The 25,563-nt window shown below is 33.0% G+C and overlaps 1 pseudogene; it reads left to right on the forward strand.

Annotated features, from left to right (window-relative positions):
- LOC107853002 overlaps positions 1 to 22,445 on the forward strand; it is a 39,338-nt pseudogene extending 16,893 nt beyond the window's left edge.
- Positions 22,446 to 25,563: the final 3,118 nt, after the last annotated feature.

The raw sequence follows: 25,563 nt of genomic DNA on the forward strand, positions 1-25,563 counted from the left end.
CCGGAGCCCACATCAATGTTAATTGGACCATCAAAATTTCTTAACAAGAAGTCTAGCGTGTTAGAAGAGCTAGAGAAAATAGTTGGAAAAATAAAGAGTGCAAAAAGGCTATGAAAAGTTTCCTAAGACTTGCAGGTAAAGAAGATATTTCATACAAAGAATGGGGCATGTCTTCAAGTGTTAACCCTCCTCCAATCCTTGAGCCGTCAAAATTTGAGAAGCATGATAGGCATGAGTTATCCATGAAATATTTGGGACAATATTGCAATCAATTACGGGAAACTAAAGGGAAGAAGAATTAGAAAGATGCAGCTGCTATTGTAGTTGGACAACGAGCACGTCCAAGAAGACCACGCTATCATTACCCTCAGTCTCAAGCCCAAATTCATACCCAATCTTTCTATAATCACTCCCAAAGTCTATTATACTTCATTTCCCCACCTTTATTTCTAGTATATTGTGCACAGCCATATGCTCAACTCCCTTCTTACTCAAAATGGCGCAAACCAATGCCTAAAATTCATCCTCCAACTCTACAAACATATCAAAGACTTTTTAGGCCCAATGTTCAATCCACGTCAAACAACAAAAAAAGGTAGAAGCTTAGAGATAATTTCACTCCAATTGGAGAATCATATGCCAATCTGTTCCAGAGATTAGTTCAATGGGATATGATCAATCCTCTCCTTGGGTATACTCGTGACCCTCATTCAAGAAATTTTGATCCTCATGTATGATGTGCATATCATTCTGATGTTTAAGGTCATAGTATTGAGGATTGTCAGGCTCTAAAAAGAGAAATAGAAAGGATGATTCAAGAAAAATTGATCGTAGTGCAAAATATTGGCACTACGAGTGTCCCACAGAATCCTTCACCAACACATTATAATGCACAATACATTGGAAGAAATTGAGTTAAACATAGGGATCCAGAACATATCTATTGAAGAAAATCTGTTGGACAGTGGTGGAAACTCTAGTCATGCTGATATGCAAACCAGTGGCTAAGATGTCAAGCTCAGTGATTGGAAAGATACTTCTCTCCTTACTTGGAAGGGTTTTGGTAGTTTGTTTTGTTTTTCTTTTTGTTTTCCAACTTATTTCAGGGTTATAGTTTAAAATCTATCTTATTTTGTTTCTCTGTCGTTTTTGTTTAAACCCTTCAATCTTTTCTTTTAATGAAATGTGGTGCCCTTGTTGGTTTGTCTTATTTTAAATTATTGGTTTGTTTCCTTACACAGTTCATTTTATATTGGTTCTAGTGATATAATATGCTGGTAGAATTTTCAGCTAGATCTTAGAATCCAATTTAAGCATTAACTTTGAATCAAAGGGCTAAAGTTAGAAAAAAAGGCATTTGAGAAATAGGTAGAGTGTTGAGTCACTTAGTGACGATGCTGAAGCCTTCTTTCAAAATTAAGGAAATTATTTTGAGAATCACAAGAGTAACTTGGTCATCAATTGAAAGACATATCTCGATTAGGTCAAACAGTGGTGTGCGATACCATATCAAGAGGAACAGAAGGAAAATCAGCTTCGTGAAATCATGAGTCATTCAATGTGAGGAATGTACAACAAAGTGGAGTTGTATGCTAGACAAGCGTAGAAGAAGTAGTGATGTACAGACTCCGTTAAAGTTAATGTTGTAAAAGATGTCACAAATGATCTTCATCTTTTACTTCATATTGCATGATATGTACTTGCATTTAGAAGGATTGATATGACGAAGGCATTTCATTCTGCTGTCCAAATATTGTATCATCCTTTGTTTACCCCATTTGAGCTTTAGTTTTATTTTTTTTCATACCTCTCTTTTGGAATCAAGATAGAGTCAACAAAGTTTAAGAAAAGTGTCGAGTAAAAGAATAGAGTCAGAAAAGTTTCAAAATAAATAAAAATAAAAGAAAGAGAGAGAAAAAAATGTGTCAAAAAGGAAGAAAAGAGATGAGCGGCGAGAAAAATAGAGTCAAAAAAATTCTAAAGAGAAAAGAGTCAATAAAAGAAAAAGATAAAAAAAGAAATCAAATCAAGAAAAGGAACAAGTTGTCAGAACTACGCGTGACCTGATTCTCCTCTCTCGGGGTGAGATATGTAGGTTGCCCTACTCTGGGCTTCGTCCAATCAAATAAGCCATTTAGAATTGCCCAGTCAAAAGAAACTGAGGCATAAGTTAATCCTCAATGTTTGAGTCGATTCCAAAAGCTGTAAGTCCTACCCCACTTCAAGTTTCATTTAGGCCTCATGTCGTTCTCTCTTTCTAACCTTATCCAAAAGCTAAGTTACAATAAAAAAAGACCTTCAAATTAATCTCTGAGAATGATAAGGCTAAGCATGCAATGTATATGATAATGTATTTTGGGAACTACTTGTCTTCCTCAGCATAAGAAATCAGGAGAGATATAAAAATATGAGTTTTATCGGTGAAAACTCTCACGAGTACCATAAGATGATGGTAACTTGAGAGAGATAAAATGAGAGAGACTTATCGGTGAAAATCTTCAAGGGCACCATAAGACAATTATGAGTTAGGAGAAATGAAAATAAGAAAGTCTCATAGAGTCTTATTGGTGAAAACCCTCACGGACACCATAAGGCAATGGTGACATGAGAAAAAGAAAATGAGAGAGCCTTATTGGCGAAAACCCTTCAAGGCGCCACTAGCCGTATGAGGTCTCTGAATGCAATTGGCCCAAGGAAGTAACTAAATTTCAGGGCCATTAACTCAAAAACAATTGGTAGAAGGTTTGGATGGATAGATCATGTAGCTTAATCCAAAATGCATGGCATAATCATTAGAGTTAACTGTCATTTTTAGATAAATTTTTTGTTTCTTTGTTTCAAATAGGGACATTCATTGTATTTTCTTTCTTCTCTTTATTTTTATTTTATTTTCTTGAGTCAGTTATCCAAATAAAAAATCATTGTCATTTTTATCTTGTCTTTGAGTCAAGTCCATGTCAAAACAAGTGAGAAAAGATTTCAAAAATGGCTACCAACTTCTTCAATTGCACAAAGCAAGAAAAAAGTCCAGCATATGAAAGAGACATGATTGTGAGCTGAAATAAGGCATACAGAAAGTTTTGTCAACAGACAAGTCTGGGAATTCATTGAAATACCAAGGTTAAAAGGATGCATCTAAGTAACATAGCAAAAACAGAGATCCTATATTTATGTCAGGTCATTCTTAATGATCTAAGTTTAGATCAATGCTACAGCAAGTCAATGACAATGCTGATGGCTGAAAGCAAGATCAAACGTGACCAGCATAAGAGAAATTGCGTCAAAACCCAAAGCCACAAACCAACCACTATGTTTTAAACTAACAAGTTTTCTTTGATGAAACAGGAAATATGTTACCTTCAAATCAAGGACTTCAGAGCATAAATATCAAGGGATGTAATGCCTCACTTCTACAAATGCAGGAAACAATGTTGGTCAACAGGTTTGATAATTAAATCATGATAAAAATTTATCATCTTATATTCCTCGGGGACACACTTACCTATTCAGGTATTTCAGTTTTCAAATTCCTAGGTGATACACTTTTAAATTCCCCTTAACTCTTAGAAGATGTACCTTCTAGTCTAGTCATTCCCCTTGAATCCTAGAAGATGTACCTTATAGTCGAGTCATTCCCCTTTACTCCTAGAAGATGTACTTTCTAGTCAAGTCACTCGCTTTGACTCCTAAAATAATGCACTTTATAGTTGAATCATTCCAATTAACCCACAGAAGATGTATTTCCTTGTTTGGGTTTTTTAAGTAGTTATGATGTGACTTTCACAAAAGTCCTCTGATGATAGACTGGGGCAAAAATTTTATTCTTGTTGTTTGAAATTTTACTTTTCTGAAAAATAGAATCTTTCTTTATCAGAATATTTGTTTGAGATAACACTTGTTCTAGTTTTGACATTATAAGTCAGGAGCTTGCCTAAAGAATAAGGTGATGAAACTGAAAGTTAGGAGCTTGCCTAAAGAATAGGTGATGAAATTGCAAGTCAGGAGCCTGCCTGAAGAATAGGGTGATGAAATACCAAGTCAAGAGCCTGCCTGAAGAACAGGGTGATAAAATGGCAAGTCAAGAGCCCGCCTGAAGAACACAGTGGTGAAATTGTAAGTCAGGAGCCCGTCTAAAGAATAGGGTGATGAAATAGAAAGTCAGGAGCCCACCTGAAGAACAAGGTGGTAAAATTTCAAGTTAGAAGCCCGCCTGAAGAACAGAGTGATGAAATAGAAAGTCAGGAGCCCGCCTGAAGAACAAGGTGGTGAAATATCAAGTCAAGAGCCTGCCTGAAGAGCAGGGCGATCAAATGACAAGTCAAGAGCCCAACTGAAGAACAAGGTGGAGAAATTGCAAGTCAGGAGCCTGTCTAAAGAATAAGGTGATGAAATAGCAAGTCAGGAGCCTGCCAGAAGAATAGGGTAATGAAATGATAAGTCAATAGCCCTCCTGAAGAATAAGGTAGTGAAATTACAAGTCAGGAGCCCGTTTGAAAAACAGAGTGATGAAATAAAAAGTCAGGAGCCCGCCTGAAGAACAGGGTGGTAAAATTGCAAGTCAGGAGACCGTCTGAAGAACAGGGTGATAAAATAAAAAGTTAGAAGCCCACCCGAAGAATAGGGTGGTGAAATAGCAAGTCAAGAGCCCGCCTGAAGAATAGGGTGATGAAATAGCAAGTTAGGAGCCCGCCTGAAGAACATGGTGATGAAATTAAAAGTCAGGAGCCCGTCTAAACAACAGGGTGATAAAATTAAAAGTTAGGAACCCACCTAAAGAATAGGGTAATGAAATTTAAAGTCAGGAGCCCACGTGAAGAAGAAGGTGATGAAATGGCAAGTCAGGAGCCCGCCTGAAGAACAGGGTGACGAAATTAAAAGTCAGGAGCCCGCCTAAAAAATAGGGTGATGAAATTAAAAGTCAAGAGCCCACTTGAAGAACAGGGTGATGAAATTGTAAGTCAGGAGCTCGCCTGAAGAATAGGGTAGTGAAATGGCAAGTCAGCAGCCCTCATAAAGAACAGGGTGATGAAATTGCAAGTCAGGAGCCCACCTGAAGAACAGAGTGGTGAAATGGTAAGTCAGGAGCCTGTCTGAAGAACAAGGTAATGAAATTGTCAGTTACGAGCCCTCCTGAAGAATAGGGTGATGAAATTATAAGTCAGGAGCCCGCCTATAGAACAGGGTGGTGAAGATAAAAGCCAGGAGCCTGCCTGAATAATAGGATGGTGAAATTGCAAATCAGGAGCCTGCCTGAAGAATAGGGTAATGAAATTGCAAGTCAAGAGCCCGCCTGAAGAACAGGGTGATGAAATTGCAAGTCAGGAGCCCACCTGAAGAACAGGTGATGAAATTGTAAGTCAGGAGCCCGCCTGAAGAATAGGGTGATGAAATTGCAAGTCAGGAGCTTACCTGAAGAACAAGGTAAAGAAATTGAAAGTCAAGCAAGAAGGTTAAGAGATTGAAAGTTAAACAACAATGTAAAGCAATTGAAAGTCGATAAAGTGAGGAAATTATAAATTAAAAGCCCACCCGACGAACAGAGTGATGAATTAAAAATCAAAAGATTAAAAAATAGCAAGTCAGGAGCCCACCTAGAGAACACGGTGATGAAATTGAAAGTCACCCAACCATGTGAAGAAATTGTAAGTCAGGAGCCTGCCTAAAGAATAGGGTGAAGATTTTCAAATTCAGGATCAAGGTTCAAAAGTACCACCCACAGAACATGGTTAATTTATGAGTTCATCTCCAACATCAAATTTTCTATGGAGAAAGAATCTATTCTAAAGTTCAACCCAAATAAGATCAGATATTTTGTCAATTTTAAAAGCATCAGAAACTCAAGTCAAGAGTCCAAAAGAAGCTGCATAGATAGGACTTTTGTAATTTTAGTTATTTTTTTTAACTTATAATTTTCATTTTTGATGTAATGACAGAGTCGCAAACTGGAACCTCGATAGAACCTTACTTGACTTTCCAAATCAGTATAGTCCTTCTCTTTCCAATCCTTTGTAATACTTGTGAATTGAACCCCATGTAATCTGGGTAAGTAGGATGTCCAAAATCAAGAATCAGTTGTATTCCTTCCTTCTGTTTCCTTCCATCGAATAATGATTGGGTAAAAATTCGATCTTGTTGTCTACTTTTTTTTTTCTGAAAACACTTTGTGTTTACACCCAAAGAGGGGCATGATGTAGACACGTACTTTTGTCCCTCCCCAAAGTCATTTTTTACTATTTTTTTACCTCGTCTTACCACGTACCTTCGCCCATGTGATGAATTCCACTCAATAAAAAGTCCAACAAATCATTAACAATTTTTAACACCTCATCCTAACAAAAATAAAAACCTACTATAACAACTTTGACATATCACACCCCTACCCCTACCCCCACCTCACCACCCATACCCCTACCTGTGCACCCCTTTCTTCATATTTTGATTTTATCTTTAATAATATAGACACACATTACAGACAGAAAAAGGGGGGAATTGAGAAAAAAGAAAGGACCTTACTGTAATTCACTCCACTCGAGAATTACACACACTCTCACAGCTTCCATATACACTTAAATATAAAAACACACATCTAACAGGGAAAAGGGAATTTGATAGAGATTCACCATCCATACAACCTCACTGACACACACACCCAATAACTCACTCACACTAGAATAATACGTGCACACACACACTGGAGAAAAAAATAGACACAAATACACAGCCAATTGAGATAGAAAGAGAGAATCAAAAGAGAGAATTAGAGAAGAATGAGCGAAACGCAGAAAAGAGAAAAAATAATGGAGAACGATCTTCATTGACGACCAAAAAACTCATTGGGAGGCTTTCTCCAGTGATTTCCATCGGGAAACCACCAACTTCGCGTCGAAAGCTCCAAAATAGAACCTGTGGGTATAATTTCGGTGAAATATATTGGTAGCAACCTAAAACCGACTCAATCATCCTGTAATTCTATTGGTCCAGCAAAATTCATCAAAAACCAGAGTTTTCTAAAGCTCCGACAACACAAAAGTAATAGCTCCCAGCTTTAGCCATCCAAACCCACCAAAAAAGTAAAGTTTCATCACAAAATACATATGGGTCTTCTGTGCTTTTCATAATTTGGTTTTGAGTTAACAAAAATAGAATGAAAGGGTTAGATCAAGGCTGGACTTGTTCGCTCATTAAGTTTTGGTTTGAGATTCTGATCACGGTCTTCGTTAGAAGGAGAAATTTTAATTAAAAGAAACATTAAGCTCCACTTCTCATCTCATTCTCATTTAATTTTATTATTTGATGCTATGCGTGATAAATTCAAATTGTGTGAAGTTTGTTTCATGTGATTTTGTGATTTTTGGATCATAAATATTGGTTTTTGATATCGATTGATCAAACGTGTGAATTGAATAATTAAGAGATTTGGGGTTCATTTGAGGTGGGAATTAAAAATTGATAAAAGTGACTATCGTTGTGCTTTGATTTGCTATTAGTGATTTATTTTGGAATAATCATTAATTTTTTCGAACTTGATAATATCATGATATGCCAAAACGGATAGGCAAATGGTAGGTTGGGTAGGCAAATTTAGGGATTATGGTTTGTTGAATGTTTGAATATGAGTGTGAATGATTCTTTTGACTATCGCAAAAATTGAAAGTGTATTTATTTAGCTGAGGAATGCCCTGAGGTCATTTGTATTCATTCGCCAGGGAATGACCTAAAGTATGATGTACGCAGAGATGATCGTGGTTAAGGCCTAAGGCACCGGGTGGAGCGTAGTTTAGGATTAGCGTAGGCTTACATTTTAGTACCTTTTTATTTCAGTTTGTAATAAATTGGACTGGACACTACTTTTGATTTTGTTTGTTTTCTTTTTGTGTGTTTTGTTTGGTTTATACATTTCATAGTGTCTACTAACCGATATACTCCACGAAGTGATCGTGGTTGAATCACGGGATCGAGTGGTTCTTAACACCTTTCTTCGGTCAATAGAATTCTTTAGCCAAAATCTCTGTTCACAAACCGGTTTTAATGAGTCAAAAACTAGTTTGCAAAAGAATTTCCAAAGGCGATTTGTCACACCTGATTATGCCAAGTGGTGACTCTGAGTTTAAATGTAAATAATCCTTTTCGAAATAAATTTCATCTTTCGTCACTTAATAGTAAAATCCTTTTTGAACTTAAAATCAAATCTTTTGGTAAAAAAGAGGGTTTGGCGGGATTTATTTATCCCCAAGAAATGCTACCCTAAGTTTTAGTGGTTGGTTCTCTACTTTACTGATCCTTATTTGTCCTGGGTATTGGAGCACTGGCTGAAGATGGTGTTGGAGATGATGAATAATTCTGAAATTGAGCATGATTTCTCTCTCCTAACTTATGCTGGCCATACTCAAACTACTTGGTCCTAACCTTTTTGGTCTCTCCTTCTTGTGTCTTTAGTTTCTCAACCCCCATCTGTGAGCATGGGTCATCAATCGAGAAATATCTATATCCCTAATAAGCATTAGCAGTCCTACACTCCTTAAAAATTAAGTCAGATACTCTAGTGACAAACTTACTCATGCAAACCTTCGAATCCAACAACAACTCTAGAGCATACTTAGAAAGCTATGTGAATTTGAGAGAGTATTCTTTCACAGACATAAAACCCTTCTGAAGGTTCAGAAACTCTTCCACCTTAGACTCTCTTATCTCACAAGAAAATAGCCTATCCAGAAAAGTTGTCAAAAATACATCCCAACTTATTAGAGTTGTATTCTCACCCTTGCCTTCTTTTCATATAGTAACCCAATCATAAGCAATATTTTTTAGCTGATAAAACTTCAATTCCACACTATCTAGTTTAGTGGCATGCATAATCTAAGTGATTTTCTTTATTTCATCAATGAAAAACTATGGATCCTCATTCACCTTCAAATTAAACAACTCGAGTAAGTTTATCCTCATGAAAACTCAAACTCTGGTTACATCTAAGTTACCATTCTGTTGAATTGGAATTGATATAAGTTGATTATCCTAAATATTTATAGCCTGAGCTAACACCTAAAAGGTAACCCAAAACTCAGCATAAGTGATATTTTCATTCAAAGGATCTATAGGTGGTGGTGGTGGGGCTGGTTGGCCTCTATTTCTATGGATGTAAACTTTGAAGAGGAATTTCTATCATATGAAAGTACAAGTTAGAAGCGATAGTGGTAATTCCAAAGCACAATAAAGATCATGAAAGAAAGGATAGTTTCTAATAACATTCCGTACCCTCTCACTCTTAAGTGTAGTGCGCTTCACACCCATGATTAAGACTCTACATAATGTGACTTGTCATACTCTCCTAGACTCTTGTAAATCTTTGGCTATGAGACTAAGTTTTTAATGCCTCGATACTATCTCGTAGATGTCATAAAATTGTTAGGACTACAAGTAGACCCCAATCTAACCCATGTTATATTCTTAACAATAAATCAAGATAAACTTATTTAAACGTGAGCAGAAACTTAAATTTAATAATCTAAATTCATCTGGATTGATAATATCAATAAATCAATGAGGACTAAACATCAATTAAACATACTAATATCTGAAATCAACTGACAAGTCTTGACAAGCCTCTAAACATACTACAGAGCCACTGGAACAAGCCTCAACTGACCCAAAAGGAAAACATATAGTATGAGCATAATCATAACTTAACTTTTGAAGTAAATTTAATCTAGCTCCTAAAAAAATGAGGACTCACTAACTGATGGGAGGCAGTAAATGGTGATCGCGGCTAATCGTGCTATTGAGGATGAATACCAGGACCTACATTATGAAATGATGTAGCCACACAAATGTATATGTGGTTAATACTTCTGAAATGTACTGAGTATATGAGGGAGAATGTAATAAGTAAAACAGATATAGATCAGAAGCTTAAAACATGCATGCCAAGTGTGGATAGACTCCCTATGTTCATGAATAAAACTAAAAATTAATCACAAAGCATACGTAGTAAAGTATAATCCAGTAAGGTCAGTGAGTCATTACACTAAGTTTTTGAAATCGTTATTTCTGTGAAAGATCCTTATAATTGACATAAGCCATATGATAAAATATGGAGTCTAACGTCTGACCCATGTTGACGAGGGTTTCTTTACACCTTGCTATCGATACAGAACCATGATTAGAGTGATTACTAAGATGACCTCATTTTGGAAAAGGGAGACACTCTCTAGAAAGGAACCATTTAACCTATGTTGGGATGTAGTTTCTGGGAAGTTAGGTGTGCTAAATCCGCATTCCCTCAGTGCTAAATACTACCCTCAAAATATACTATTGCTCATAATATATGAAATTCACCGTAAAGTAAGCATGTAAGTTTATAAGTCTAAAAATCAATCATGTTTTTGTTGCTAAATTATTTTCATGAGTAAACATGTGAATTTCATATCATGTCTGAGATCATAAGATAAAAGCTAAAATCGTAATCATGCTATAATAGTCTGTAATCTAAAATAGTAAGTCTGAATTGCTTGTAAATTGAATGAATTATGTTAAAATCATATATATTTACCAACTTATGATATTTCAATAAAGAGCACTGAAATTCACTTCATGAGACCAACTATACGAGTAAAACCATGAGTAAACCATGAATTTTCATAATAACTACAAGTTATTTAATAAGAGAGCTTCATAGTTTCAAAAGTATGTAAAATAGGTATGAACCCAAATCATCAAATTCAAAAATTTGTATAAAAAATAAAATTTTTGGACATAAGGATGAAAGAAAATCCTTGTTCAAACCCCATATAACTAAAATTATCGATTCTCTTAGGAGAAGCTCTGAATTTGGGACCTTAGAGGATGAATTTTTAGAGAACCTTACTTTTGGTGTTCTTGAGATCTTGGGAGGATAGGGAATTGTGAATTTGTGTTATGGGGTTAGGGAAAATATTTTAGTATTAGTTTTAGGATCATTTGGGACATAAATGATCGATTTTCTCTTAAAAAATTGAAGAAAAATAGGATTTTGGCGTCACTAGCGTGGCACAGCCTTATCGCACCAAGACAATGTCATGGCACACCCTTATCACGACAACCAATTGGTGTGACACACCCTTATCGCACCAAGCTACTGGTTTTCACATCTGGGTGTGTCTTGCCTCTGTGGTACGACTTAAACATGGACCCTTACTGTTTTGGAGTTATTTTAAACTTTGAAACTCATTTTAAAAAATTACAAAACACTTTCTAATAGTTACATTAACATTTCTAATCATTAACCAATCTTAAAAATACTTTAAAACATATGGGAGATATCAAAATAAAATTGTCGAACTTATGGGGCATAACAATTATAGAGCATCTCATAAATCAAGATACAATGTGATAGTATCTACTCTTGTTCATAGGGAATAACTTTCGTTTTTGAAGTCCTTGGGTTAAGTCTTACCTCTAAGACAAGATTTATAAATATTTCATAAATCAAGAAATAATGTGGTAGTTTTAACTCTTGCCCATGGGATGTAACTTGTTGGTTGAAAGTCCTAGGGCTAAGTTTTGCCTCTAAGGCTAGATTTGTGGAATATCTCATAAATCAAGATACAATAAATGTGGTAGAGTAAACTCTTGCCCATGAGTCATAACTTGTTGCTTAAAAGTTCTTGGATAAGTCTTTGTAATACCCCAAACTTTTCCTTAAGCCTAATTTCATCTCTAGAGGGTTAAGGAATGACTTTATAAGTGATTAACATTTAAAACATATGGATTTTCCCTAATTTTGACTTTTTATCATGTGGAAAATTTAATTAGCTTTCCAACGATATAAGATCCGCCCAGATCTGATAATCGGGCAAGAAGTTATGGCTAATCTAAGTTCTAGTCATGAAACACTGTTATTTTAGTGCTTGGCGCATCGCAGAGAGGGTCTATTTAACAATTGTCAAGTTTCAGTGAAACTCAGCGATAGTGGTGAATCGCGGAGGACCCCAATTTTCCAATAGTCAATTTCCAGTGGCCTAGCACGATTGTGACGTATCGTGCTGAAGTTCCAGGTCCCAACTAGTGGGACAACGTGATGGCTCTACGTTGCGGTGACTCCCAGATTCCCATTTGTCGATTTCCAGTAAGCCACCGCGATAGTGGCGCATTGCGGTGGCCTATAAAATTGGATTTCCAGTTCAATTTTTTCCCAGCTTCGTATAAAAGTTATAAATGGCACTTTGGACTTTTTTCAAGCCTCTTAAACCGTACAAACATCAGAATTTAGGGCCACTACAAGCATCATATGAGATTTTCTCAAAATTTTCCTCAACTAAAAACCCTAAGTATCCAAATTCTCTTCTAAGAATCTCAAGGGTTCACCATAGATTTTCTAAATTGAGTCAAGATTTAAGGTTCTCAAGTCAAAGGCTTCAAGAAGCCTCATTCAAGAGTACGAGTAGAGTCCCAAAAGTGGAGTTCATCCAAGGTTTCTAATTCAAGGTATGTGGGGTTTGAACAAGAACACTCCTTTCGTTTTTGTGCCCAAATTGTTGATTTTTATTAAAGAATTACATATTTTTGCAAGCGGGTTTATACCCAAATTACTTTATTTTGAGATTATGAGATTATAAATTGTTCAAGTCTTGATTCGCATGGTTATTTCACTATTTTATGACATGAGTTAAGAAATTATGCTATGAGTTGCACATCCTCGTATTGATTTGATGTTTCCAAGATTGATGTCATGATTTAAGCTTTATTATGAAACAGAGATTATTTGAGCATGAGTATAAGTTTTAAACCAAGTATGAGTTTTGATGTTTCTTGAAGAGTATGTTGTTTAGTATGATTCAATCAGGAAGTACTTTCATTTTAAAGAAAGATTACTTTTAAGCCTGAGTTAAGACAGGAATCCACATTATTCAATCTTTATGATTTAAAGCTAAGAGAGTTATAAATTGGTTTTCACTATAGACTCTTGAGTTGTTTTGAGGTGGATTTCCTAAAATTTCTGAATTTGAGTACGGGAGTAGTATTTAGCACCGAGCGAGAAGTGTGGTTTTAACGCATCCTACTTCCCCAGAACTACATGCCCCGTAGGATTGAGATTTATAGGCCTGAGGCCGAGATAGTGTTCACTAGAGTTAAGGTTCTATTCCGATATTAAGAGTAGAACAGCTCTTCCTAACGTGGGCAAGACGTTGGACTCCATGTATGATTTATGTTGGTTAGAAGAAACTTCCAAGTTCATAAGATTCTAGAGTTTTTCCCATGTCTTAAAGTTCTAAAGTTCTAAGTCCTTGAGTTTCAAAGAAGTTCCATTCTCCTCAAGATGAAAGCATGAGCTTAGAAAGCATAGTTTAAAGATTTCTTTTGTTTACAAGTTTTGAGAATAAGAGGAGAATACAGATTTTTGAGTTAAGTATAATGACTCACGAGATTTATACTACATGTTTCATTATTTATGATTTATGAGATTTATGTTTCAGACTTATTCAAGCCATGTGAGTCATTCATATTTGCATGCAAGATTTTATAACGAGTAATGATATTATTTATGTAAATGCATACACCCCCATATACTCAGTACATCCTCAAAGTGCTGATCTACATATTCATCTATGTGCTACACTGTCTTATAATGTAGGTTCAGGTGCTCAGTCTCAGCATTGTCAATGATCTTCGAGTACCTTGATTTACACTCTATAGTTAGTGAGTCCTCATGGTTCGAGGACCTATTTCTCAGACCTTCAGATTTGATATCAGTGGTTATTTCTTTTTAGTTGAGTATGATCCGGTTGAGAATTTGTCCCAGTGGCTCTCTAGATCTTGAGTAGTAGAGGCTTGTCAGACTAGATTTTCAGACGTTTGTCAGATATTTTTTTAGTATTTCGTGTTTCAGACATTATATTTTCAGTCTTTTCAGTTGAGATTTGATGAGATTTATTCTTATTATCTAATTTTGAATCCCTGAAGTAAGTATGAGATTTAGTAGCAGGCTCAAAGGGTTAGCTTGAGGCTACTGTATCCTTGAGCACCGTGTGACGCTTCGAAATGAGATTTCGGGGCGTTACAGTCTTGCTTCTAAGGCAAGGGTTATAACTCATCTCATAAATCAAGGCACAGTGTGGTAGTGTTAACTCTTACCCACGACGCTGACTTGTTGTTTGAAAGTCCTTGGTCTAAATCTTGGTTCTAAGATACGATTCATAGAGCATCTCATAAATCAACACACAATGTGTTAGTATCAACTCTTGCTCATGGGTCATAACTTGCTATTTGAAAGTCCATAGGCTAAGTCTTGCCTCTAAGGCAAGAATTATAGATTATCTCATAAGTCAAAACATAATGTGGTAGTATTAATTCTTGTCCATAGAACGTAACCTGTTGTTTGAAAGTTCTCGAGTTAAGTCTTACCCGTAAGGCAAGAATTATTAACATGTCATGAATTAGGATGTGGCTGTGTCAACTCTTGTCCATGAGATGTAACACGTTGTTTGGAAGGAATCAAAGAAAAAAGAAAAATAAAGGTTGATAAATTTTAAAAAATAAAAATCAAAGATAATAAAAAGAGAAAAAAGAAAAAACAATAGAAGTTGATAGGAAAAGCAAAAAAAAAAAGATTAAGAAAAAAGAAAAAAATGAAGAATAAAAAAGACAACCAAAAATAAAAGCAGAATAAAGGTTGATAAAAATAGAAAAAAAAACAAAAGAGAAATAGAAAAATAAAAAAGAGAAAAAAAATAGATATTGAGAGGAGAAAAGGAAAAAAAGTAAAAGTTGAGAATTTTTTTAAGGAAAAAAAAAAAAGAAAAAGACAAAAATCTAGGTAAAATAAAAAGGGAAAAAAAATGAAAGTTGGAAGATAAATAAGCATGAAGAGTTGCTTAAAAATATTTAATATATAAAGGGGCAAATATATATTTGTCCTATACAAAAAAGAAGAAGAAAAAGATGACTAGTTTTGTATCGCTTTTGTTACGAGGACAAAAGAGCAAAGTCGCCTACTATGGGGGGAGGGGGGGGGGGGCATTTTTGTAGTTTATCCCATATTTCATGGTGACTCAAGGGTGAAACTTGTAAAACATTTGCTTTATACCCCAAAAGTTTGAGATACCAAAAAGTTTTAAGTGTGAATTTTATGATTTATAATCAATATTAAAGATTGTAAAAAGAATGTTACATATTTTATATAAAAAGGAAAGAAAGAAGTTATTTATTATTTGTCAAAATATTTTAGAACTTTAAATTAACAACTCAAATCTCCATATTAATAAATAATTTATTTACAACAACATCCTAATAATATATTGTAAACAAATAATTAACATCTTGTTAACTAGAATTGATCTTACTTTCATAAATAACTAGTTTAAGGTATGTGCCTGCGTTGCACGCGTGTCTCAAATTAATTAAAGTAAACATATACTCAAGAAGAACTACATTATTAAAAAGTAGCATCTGACATAAAAATAACTGCTATGTCTATTTTAAATGATATAAATAAATATTGTATATTGTTTATTGTGTCGCACTTAATCTTTTGGTTTAATAAATATTTAGCTCGTTTATGTTCTTTTTTCGTTGCGTTGGTTGTTTTATTTTGATAAAGCTTTTATTGCCGACATTGATAATCTTCTTCAAGATAAAACATCTGTCACAAAGTGGATGACCAATTAACGAAAGTTACATTCTAACTAGTAATTTATAACTAAAAAAGTACTTGTAAACCTAAAAAATGTTGGAATTGAAATAACATTATGTCATGCATAAGCTAACCATTGCAAAATGTGGTGGTGATAAATCAAATGACAAAAAAAAAGTTGTATAATAAAACAATCATACAATATTAATATGATTTCGTCAAGTAAACTACATATTGACATTTAATTATACGATAATAAATTTTGATTTATCTCTAATTTCTTCACCACTAATAATTTTCTTATTTAACAAATTTATATAATTAAGAGTTTTGTCAATTTTAAAAATAAATTTAGTAATATAAAATATTTGAAAATGAATAAAATTGAATTCTTTTGCTAAATATTTAATTCAAAATTTTAATTATTTGTAAATAATTTATTTATTATTAATTAAATACTTGATAATAATTCATACCAAATTTATAATTTTAATTGTCATTATTAATCTATATAATTGAAGGCTTTTGATTTTCCATTATTAAATCACTTTGCTTTTTTTTTTTTCGTTCTATCTCCCAACAATACATTTTATATACTTTAATTTATTGAGAGTAATTTGCTCGTGATTTGGGACATTAGACGATTTTAATTATTTGAATCATAACCCATTGAAACTGATTTAGATATTTATTATATTATTATTCAAATACATGTTTGCGAAATAATATAGACAGTGACTATATTATTATATAAATAAATATATATTTGTGTCTTAATTTAAAATTTCTTACCATATATTTTAAGACTCATTTTTCATATACACAAGGTAAAAGAAAATCTATCAATATCAATTTATCATATATTTTGCGCTTGTCATATATTGTAGGACTATTTAATTTTTCAGTTAGTGTACGTGCTTTGGACATGAGCATGACATCAATGAAGATAAAACAACGATAATATCAATTTGTTTAAAAATAACTAAGAGTTAATGAGCATGCTACTGCAGTGGCGGATCTAGCTTGTATTGCTTCGGTGAAAAATTATACTATTTATATATGATTAAATTTTATATATATATATATATTGAATCCTCTTCAGCTAGTTCGTGTGTGCTCTTTCGAACCCCCTTAATGAACTTCTTGGCTCCGCCACTGTGCTACTGTATAGCCAAGCAAATATCAAACCTAATTTTTCATGAAAAGTTTTTCTCTATTTTCTTTTTCATTTCTTTTTCACCAAGATAATTAAATTATATAACTTTAATTGATCTTAGTTTTATGATCGTAATAAATTTATAATGTTAAAAAAATTAAAGAAACAAATCAGTTAGTTGCTTAAGTATAAACCTCTTAAAATTTCAACGAAAAAGTAAGAATTTCAGGACAATAGTGATTTTATAATCTCAAGTTGTCTAAAATGTTTTAGCTACAATGCCAGAAGATGCATAAACTTTAAGCGCTCATTTGTTTGCATTTAATGGAGGTCTGAATGTAAATAGTTCTGATTTCAAACCATTAAGTGCATTTATTTGTTATTAAAATTTTAACTCTTAATAGGTCTGAAAAAGTCTTAATCATTCAGATCTAGAATCAAGTCTTAATAGGTCTGAAGAGGTATTCTGGTGTTGGATAATATTCATTGTCACTCTATTCGTAATCATCAGTCACCACCACTAACCACCTCTGCCATCGCCACCATTGTCAACCACCACCCATCACCACCAACCACCTCCACCATTGACAACAAATATCGCTACTAACAACCATTATTGTCAATCGCTATCACACCTACTACCTCTATTATTCTAATTATATTCACCGCCACCACCACCATCAACAACACCACCATCATTAACCACTACCGATCAATCCTTACTACCGGCCAACTCATCTATCACAACTAGCACCACCGCTGACTACCACTAATACATCACAACCTCCCAACATTCTTCGGTCACCACCACCAGTGTCACTAGTATCGCCACCTCTACCACCACTTCAACCACTATACCATCGCTATAATTTATCTCTATAAACAACCATCTTCACTATCACAACTAAAAACATCTCCAACTAGTACCAACGCATCGTCAACCATCATGCATTCATTTTTAAATCATCACAATCAACACCTCCAACTACTAACATCAAACAACGTCACATCACAACTACCACCACCACTATCAACCGCCACCATCATAACAGTCACCACAATATCAACCATCACAACTATCACCACCAACATTACTTATCACTAACATCAATCATTGTCACTGCAACCACCATTATAAACCATCTCCACTATCACTAAAAAAACATAAATGTATTTTTTTCAATCAAATAATAATTTTTTATTTTACTTGAATTATAGAATAAAAAAAAATCATAAATGTGTTTTTATTTTATTATATATATAAATAAAATTATTTTGCACATTAAGATGTTGAAAAACAAATAGTCTTAATCATTCAGTTTTCAAATCTAGAGACAACATCTTAATCATTCAGATTCAGACGTTTGAACATTATAAAAAATAAATGCAGCCTAAGTTGAAGACTATTATCTATTATCTATATCTATATCTATATCTATATTTATACTCTATACCTATAATATATTAAAAGTCTGATCTATAATATATTAAAAGTGTGAAGACCCTTAGAAAAGTAATTTGAACTTTTTACCCTTCATTAAAAGACACTCCTTTAGATAAAATCATCTTTTTACCTTTTTCCTCCTATTAAATTTCTAAAAAAAAATTAATAATTCAAACTGAAAAAAAAATTCAATCCATATTTTTTGAGGATTTTTCAAAATTTGTGTCCTATTTAGTTTATAACTCCTAAAATATAAAATATTTAACACTTCTAAATCAATTATAATTTTACCTTAAATTAAAAAAAAAATCAACAATTGAAAATATTCTACAAATGCTTTCCTTATGCAAGAAAATACAGAAAAATTGAAAGTAAAGAAACACCTCTAGGAAGCAACAATTTCATCAACAATAACTCTTTATTAAGTCCTGGTTTTCTTCCTCTTGTGTAGTTGTATTAATTGTTAATGTTCTTATTTTTTTCGTTCTTGAAATTTTGGCTTCGAATTTTTTGTACTTATTTTTCAGGTTGACTACTAACTGTCTTCTCTGTCATATTATATTGGTGTTTGTTTGTATCATAAATGAATTTGTAGCTACACTTGTGGTATCAATGTTTTTAAGTTACAAAGAGGTAATTAATTGTTATTTATTACAAAAAAAAAATCAAATTTCTACTATTTTCTTATTTTTATTTTGATTAAAGTTGTCTTCGTGCAATATTCATTATCATTGTTCTTTCTACTTTTCTTTATTTCTTTTGGTCAATAGTTTAAAGCTTATACATGAATTATACATAATTAATAATTGAGAAGCAATTCTTCTTTTTAATAATTTTTAGCGATGTTTGTCATTCAGTTGGAAATTCTGATCGAAAATTGAACAAGATAAGTATGTTCGCACCGACTGAAGTAGCTAAAAAATCAATGGTCTATTTCTTTTCTTTTTTACTCTTTGATTAAATAAAATTTTTCAACTTTTTGAAGTTAGTTATTGTGGCATGAAGTTAGTCCATATTTTCATGATAAGTTATATAATAAATTAGTTCTTGGCTAAGAATGACGGTGAAGGTGAAGAGGAAACCTCGAAAAAGTAATAAATATTTACTTTGGTTTTCTTTGGATAGTGTAGGCAGAATAATTACTCGAAAAGTCCAATTTAAACATTATAGGTTCCGTTCAGCTTTTGGAAGTTTTAAAATATTATTTAATAAAAACACGGTCATAAAAGTTAAAAATAAATCAGGTCTTAATTTGTGTTATCAAATTATATTTTTGTTGATTTTGCTTAAGGTAACGAGGGTTATTATATTGATGGAATATCTTCAGTGGACCATCGTCTCAAGGGTCTATCAAAAACAATATAGATAGGGTAAGGTCTGCGTATAGTCTATTCTTTCCAAAGCTTAACATTTTAGGGCTACAATGGATTGTGTTGTCACTGGATTATAGTTTCTTTTTCTATTACTATGTATTGTTTGTTAATATATATTATTTCTTATACATTTGTTTACCTCTTAGATGAAAAGAGGGGAAAAAAGATGAGTAGAACGAGTTAGTCTTCAGATCTCGAAAAGTATATGGATACAAAACTCCAAATCAAGTTGAATGTCAGTCACTGAGTTGTGGGAACTCTTCCTAGATTTGATCAATTCATGAATTTGGTTATTGATTACACTAATGCGAATGCATTCATAAGAATATGATCTATATATGGAGATTTAGGGTAATAGCATGATGACGATTGAAGAACTTAAGTCGGATGTCTGAATACAGTCATACGAATGAGCCGATTATTAGAGTAAGAAATAACTTATTATAATTTATCTAACTGTAATGATAATGTTATAAGAATTATTTACATTAGTAATATATAAGATTTAAACTTTTTTTAGAATATTTCTTTGTGTGGATGAGAAAGAAAATGACGATTGGTGAACACATTTGCATTTTTTGGGACGACAAGGGAACACCTTCTGCAATATCATCTCTTAGTGAATGGTTAGCCACCATCTAACTTCTAACTACTCCCATTAAGATTTTTCCTTTTTATAATTCGATAAATAAATAAAATAATGAAAAAAGGATCTTTGTGGCGAGTAGTCTTGTGGAGCAATGATAAAATTATCTTTGTGTGACCTATATATATAGTAACAAGTTTGAGCCTAAAATCAGCTACAACTATATTAACTTCCTTAGGGTGCGATCCATCTCGGGACCATCAACATGAGTTGAGTTGTGGAATCTACTATTGGTGCTTACATCAATATAAATTCTATGCAAGTTCATTGATTTACGAACATGTAGTGTCTCCTTTCTTTGTGTTATGAATTTATGATATTTGATAAAATATGTTTGGTTCTTTTTTTTCGAGGACCTGTAGAATTTATGCGAGTGGGTTCAATAGTTGAAAAGTAAACGCTAGTAGTATTCACATCCATAGCAGTGGAAAATTTGACTTTATATGTTGTAAAAGAGAAGTGAGTTTGAAATTCAAGGAGTGATCTAATCAATTTGGGAGCAATGAAGAACCTATTGTATATAATGGACATGTAAACTTATAATGTAGTACAACAAAAATGCTATGTTGACATCAACACTGGCCTCGATTTTCTATGTTTTGTTGCTTGTATTGATAAATTTTCTTTATTTTTATATTTTTTGAATATGATTAGTTGACTACAGTTGATATTCTCTAATTCTTATATAAATTTGGATATTTCCAACATAATGGAGGAACTAAAGATGAGGTGGCTCCGACCAAATGAGATGCATGCAATACTTTGGAGGGATATTGCATGTTGAAAATTATGATTTTCAGCCAAACATTATGTTGGATTAGAAAAATATTAATGGTCTTCAACTATATGCAGGGACTGAGTGAGTTAGGCTTGAAAGGGGTCAGCCAACAGTGTTCAATCCTAACCCTCTTTAAGTAAAATTACGATTTTATATGGTTAAAGTTGTTTGGAAATGAGTTCTTTTGTGAAGTTTATGACCAATAAATTCGAGACGATTTTAATCTCTGTAGATTGAGAAGTCACGTGCCATACTATGATTATGCACTTGACCTTATCCTTGATGCTGAATCCTCTCATGGTGATATGTTCATCGAGGAATAAAAAAATTAATTTAGCACGATAGAGATGTTGTATAATTTGATCCATGTCCGATATATTTTGACAAGCACGGAAATGAACGCAATGTTAGAGAAGTACATGAACTATGACTTTAGGTGATATCCATGAGTTTATTGCTATGGGCAGCCTTTTTTCCCAGTTGGTCAGTACGATATTTCACGTTCAAGTATGATATAAATATTTTTTCCCAAATGTGAGTATATCTATTTCCCCCAATCAAAGTACTAAGGCAATATCAATGGAGCTTACTTTGGAACAACGTTTCCAGCCCTCTTTTTGATGACTTATGGCCAGAGGCGAATCCAGGATTCTGAGGTTTCGGGTGCCACGTCCTATGAACAGGAGCACCATATTTACATAAGAGAAAAGGCTAATAACCGTTACTCCTAAAAATTCTTATTTCTAAAAAAAAAAAGAGATGTTTGACCAAGTTTTTTAGAAAAAATAACTGTTTTGGAGAGTAATAAATGCAGTTTTTGGAGACTAAAAAAATAGTTTATTCCCTAGAAAATTACTTTTTTAAAAATACTTGATTAACCCGAATTGTTGCTCAAAAAATATTTTTAATATTTATCAATTAGAAAGATATTTCTCATCAAAAATTTTAAAAGTGCATTTGAAAAAAAGAATTTGAAAAATAAGTGGATTAAGTAATCACATATTGATTATTTGTCAAAGTACTAGTCCTAACTCATTGGTATATTCTAGGGTTCAAATCCAAGGAGACACAATGTTAAAGAAGATGTCTAGGGTTCAACTAGGAGACACAATGTATTTCGAAACATTTTGAAATGTCTTCTAAAATAATTGTGCAAAATATCGTCCAATGCCAGATTTGAACTCGGGACTTTGACAACAAATGTTGTGCCCTTTGCCATCTGCACTACATCAAACATGTTAATGTGGGTGCCATACTTTAAATTTGTACTATACCTGACATATATATACCTATATATATATAGAGTTTCTATCGAAATGATCGGATATCGTGGAACCCTCAAGCTACTATATAGATCCGCCCCTGCTTATGGCTTCCTTAATCCACAAGACCAACACAAAATTAAGTTTCTAGGGTATTTGGTTTCAAGCTCCATAAAACTTGATAGTGAAATTCGTTGTGAGATATTACATTTTTCTACCACTAATGGTACAAAAAGGGGCAAAATCTTAATGTATCTTAACCTAGCCTCCAGATGAGTACCTTTGCTGAAAAATGATAGCATTAAGTATTGACGCACCAAGAAAAAAGAAATACATGAGCAATAAATCTCATTCTTTAGCTACCTAGAAAAGAAATAAGCTTACAGATGCTCTTGTATGTCATGATGAAATTTTAAATATGAATTTCACTTGATAGATTGGCCATAGTTGCTTCCTGAGCAATGAATCAAGTTTGTCATATCTAGAACACTTTTCTTTTTTATCTAGGTTCTATCATGGTGAATTGTATATCATAGCTAAGTAAGCAGTTTGAAAAATTTGTGTACTTTTTCGAATACGAAAATTATTTTCCTTATTAATGAAACTTTATTTCTCTTAATTTCGTTTGAAGAAGTTTTTCAAATAAAATAAAAGAAAACACTCTTAAATAACTATCAATGTATTTTAACATACTGCACCAAATAATCTGTTTTATTTTCAGCTTAATAAAAATATACGTTCATATCTAATTAGAGATTCTGAATTCGAATTAAGTGAATACATATATACAAGGATCAATTCTTCTTGTGTAGTACTAAAAAATTATTAGAAGCCAATACGCATAGGTAGAAACGACACACATCAAATTGAAGATAACATTTTCTTTTTTCATTTCACCTTTAATAATAAGTAGTCTCTATTCTTTATTTTGTACTCTTACAATTTATTTGGATGGCTGCTACGTATTATTTCATTATTTATAATATTATATTACATACTTGGAGGAAAATATAATCATTAAAATTGATATATGTCGAAGAACGTTTTGTTTATTGTTGGATAATATATTCTCTTTATACATACTGTTTGGAGTTATAAATTTTGGAACAAATTTTAGTTCAATGTATTGACTGATTATTGAAAACTTTTTTTTTGTGGGGGAGGGGGGGTGGGGATTTTTAGTTTATTGTATAAATAACATAAATACCAACCCTTTTGAAAGTAATTACACTCTCTCCCATTTTTTTAATTACTTTACTATCTCTCCCTATTAATATACATAACATAGCCGACATATACATAGCACTTTGCGTATATATTGGGATTTTTGTAATATGTTTTTAGATTGAGATTTTTTGTAACATTGAAAATATAAGTTGTATATTTGTGTAATTTTTAGTAATTTAGTTGCATGTTTATTTTAGTTGAGGATTTATTTCTCACAACTGCAATTTAGACTCTAGTTTTGGCTTCTGTCCTTTAGAGACATTGTGTTATTTATTTGTTAGACTTCATTCTATAAATTTGAGGTTTTTATGAATTCGGTGATTCGATTGATCTTCATATGCTAATCTCTTTAATTATAGTACTGATTGCAACCTTTGACTAGATTAGTTTAAAATTGTAAGTCATGTTTAGCCTTACATTCCAGGAAGCTCTGATAGCTTTGAAAAATACTTTTTCAGGAAAAAAAAGTTTTAGGAAAATGACTTCTAAAAAGTTTTAGTAAGGGCATTCCGACATAAAATCGCAAGGGCGACGCACCAGAGGGTCCCCGAGTTGGGGTACGCTCCGCACCTGTCATAAAACTTAGCTAACTCCTGTAAGCTGAAAATCCAGCCCTAATTCGTGTTGGAGGGTGCGATGTGCCTCCCAGTCTCTGCTACGAGCCTCATGCCGCACAGCCTTAAGTGTGCTATAGGTTGTGCGGCACTCACCTGTCCTTCTAGTCAGAAATTTTCCCCAACCTCGTCTAATATAGGGAATTTTGGTCCTAATACTTTGATGAAACTGCTTAGCATGGCTTTTAAACATCCCAAAGAGCTTAAACACTCAAGATATCAGTTTATATCCCTCATCTCTTCCTCAAATTTCAGATGACAGAAAAGTCTCTCAAGCAATATGTTTGGTTCTAAGCAAGGCTCTCTCTAAGTTTTTCTCTTTTTCTCAGGTATGTAATGTTGTTCTAGTGTGGAATGCAGTTCTTCCCCACAACCATGTGTTAGTTTCAATTTAATTCATGAATCAAGATAGAATTTTGTGAATTTGAATTCCAAAGGTCTAGCCATTTTCTCTTTAAGGAATTCAAAGTCAACCAAAATGTTAAACTTGAGCTTTGGGGTCAAAATTTACATTTTCACATAACTTACAATTCCACGAGTTACAATATATAAACAAAACACAATTTTGAAATCAATTTGATAATCAAAATATCCTCTCTTTGGTGTAGATCCAAAACTCCTAATTAGTTTCTATATCAAAACCATGATTTATGGGTAAATTAAGTACATAATCAGTGTTATGAATTAATCCTAGTTGAAATGGCTTACCCAACAATTGGTGATGCAAATTTCAAAATCGCCTAAATTCAAGACCCCAATATCCAAAACATTGAAAAATAAATAATCAAAGTTTCAAAATCTAAAAGCTTTTATACCACAGATATCATCACAATATAAAACCATTATCGCAAAAGCGGCAAAAGCTAACCACTCCCCCAAGCCCGACCATTGCAAAAGCAACCCTCTGGTCACAATTGTGAATCCCACCGCAATTGCTTCTAAATAGACAAAACAAATTTGCAAAATTTAAAAGTTCTAATCCAAGACTCACCGGAGCCTCTCCGGTTCTAATTTGAATTCCTTAATATGAGTAACTATGACTTGTATCAACCTCTCAAACACAAAATTAAAAATCGGCTCGTTACACTAGTTCAAAATTTCATGGCTTATCCAACTTTATATGTTTTACCCAAAAGTTAATTTTCTTTGTTTTATTGAACAAAAGTCATTTAAATTTACCTCATGTTCACAAAAGTCATTTTGATATAATTTGGTTAAAACTAAGGGTGTGCAAAAATCGAATCGACCGATAAACCGAACAGATAAAAATATTATTGATTTATTGTTATTGGGTTAACGATTTTGTAATGGTTTTATAAAAAATATTATTAGGTTATTGGTTCGGTTCGGTTTTTCCTTATTGGGTTATTGGGTAAATAATATATATATATATATATATATATATTTATTTTCTAAAAATTAACAAAACCTATAGAGATATATATATTGCTATTGGTTT

The sequence above is a fragment of the Capsicum annuum genome, chromosome 1, assembly GCF_002878395.1.
Source record: "Capsicum annuum cultivar UCD-10X-F1 chromosome 1, UCD10Xv1.1, whole genome shotgun sequence".
Lineage (NCBI taxonomy): Eukaryota > Viridiplantae > Streptophyta > Magnoliopsida > Solanales > Solanaceae > Capsicum > Capsicum annuum.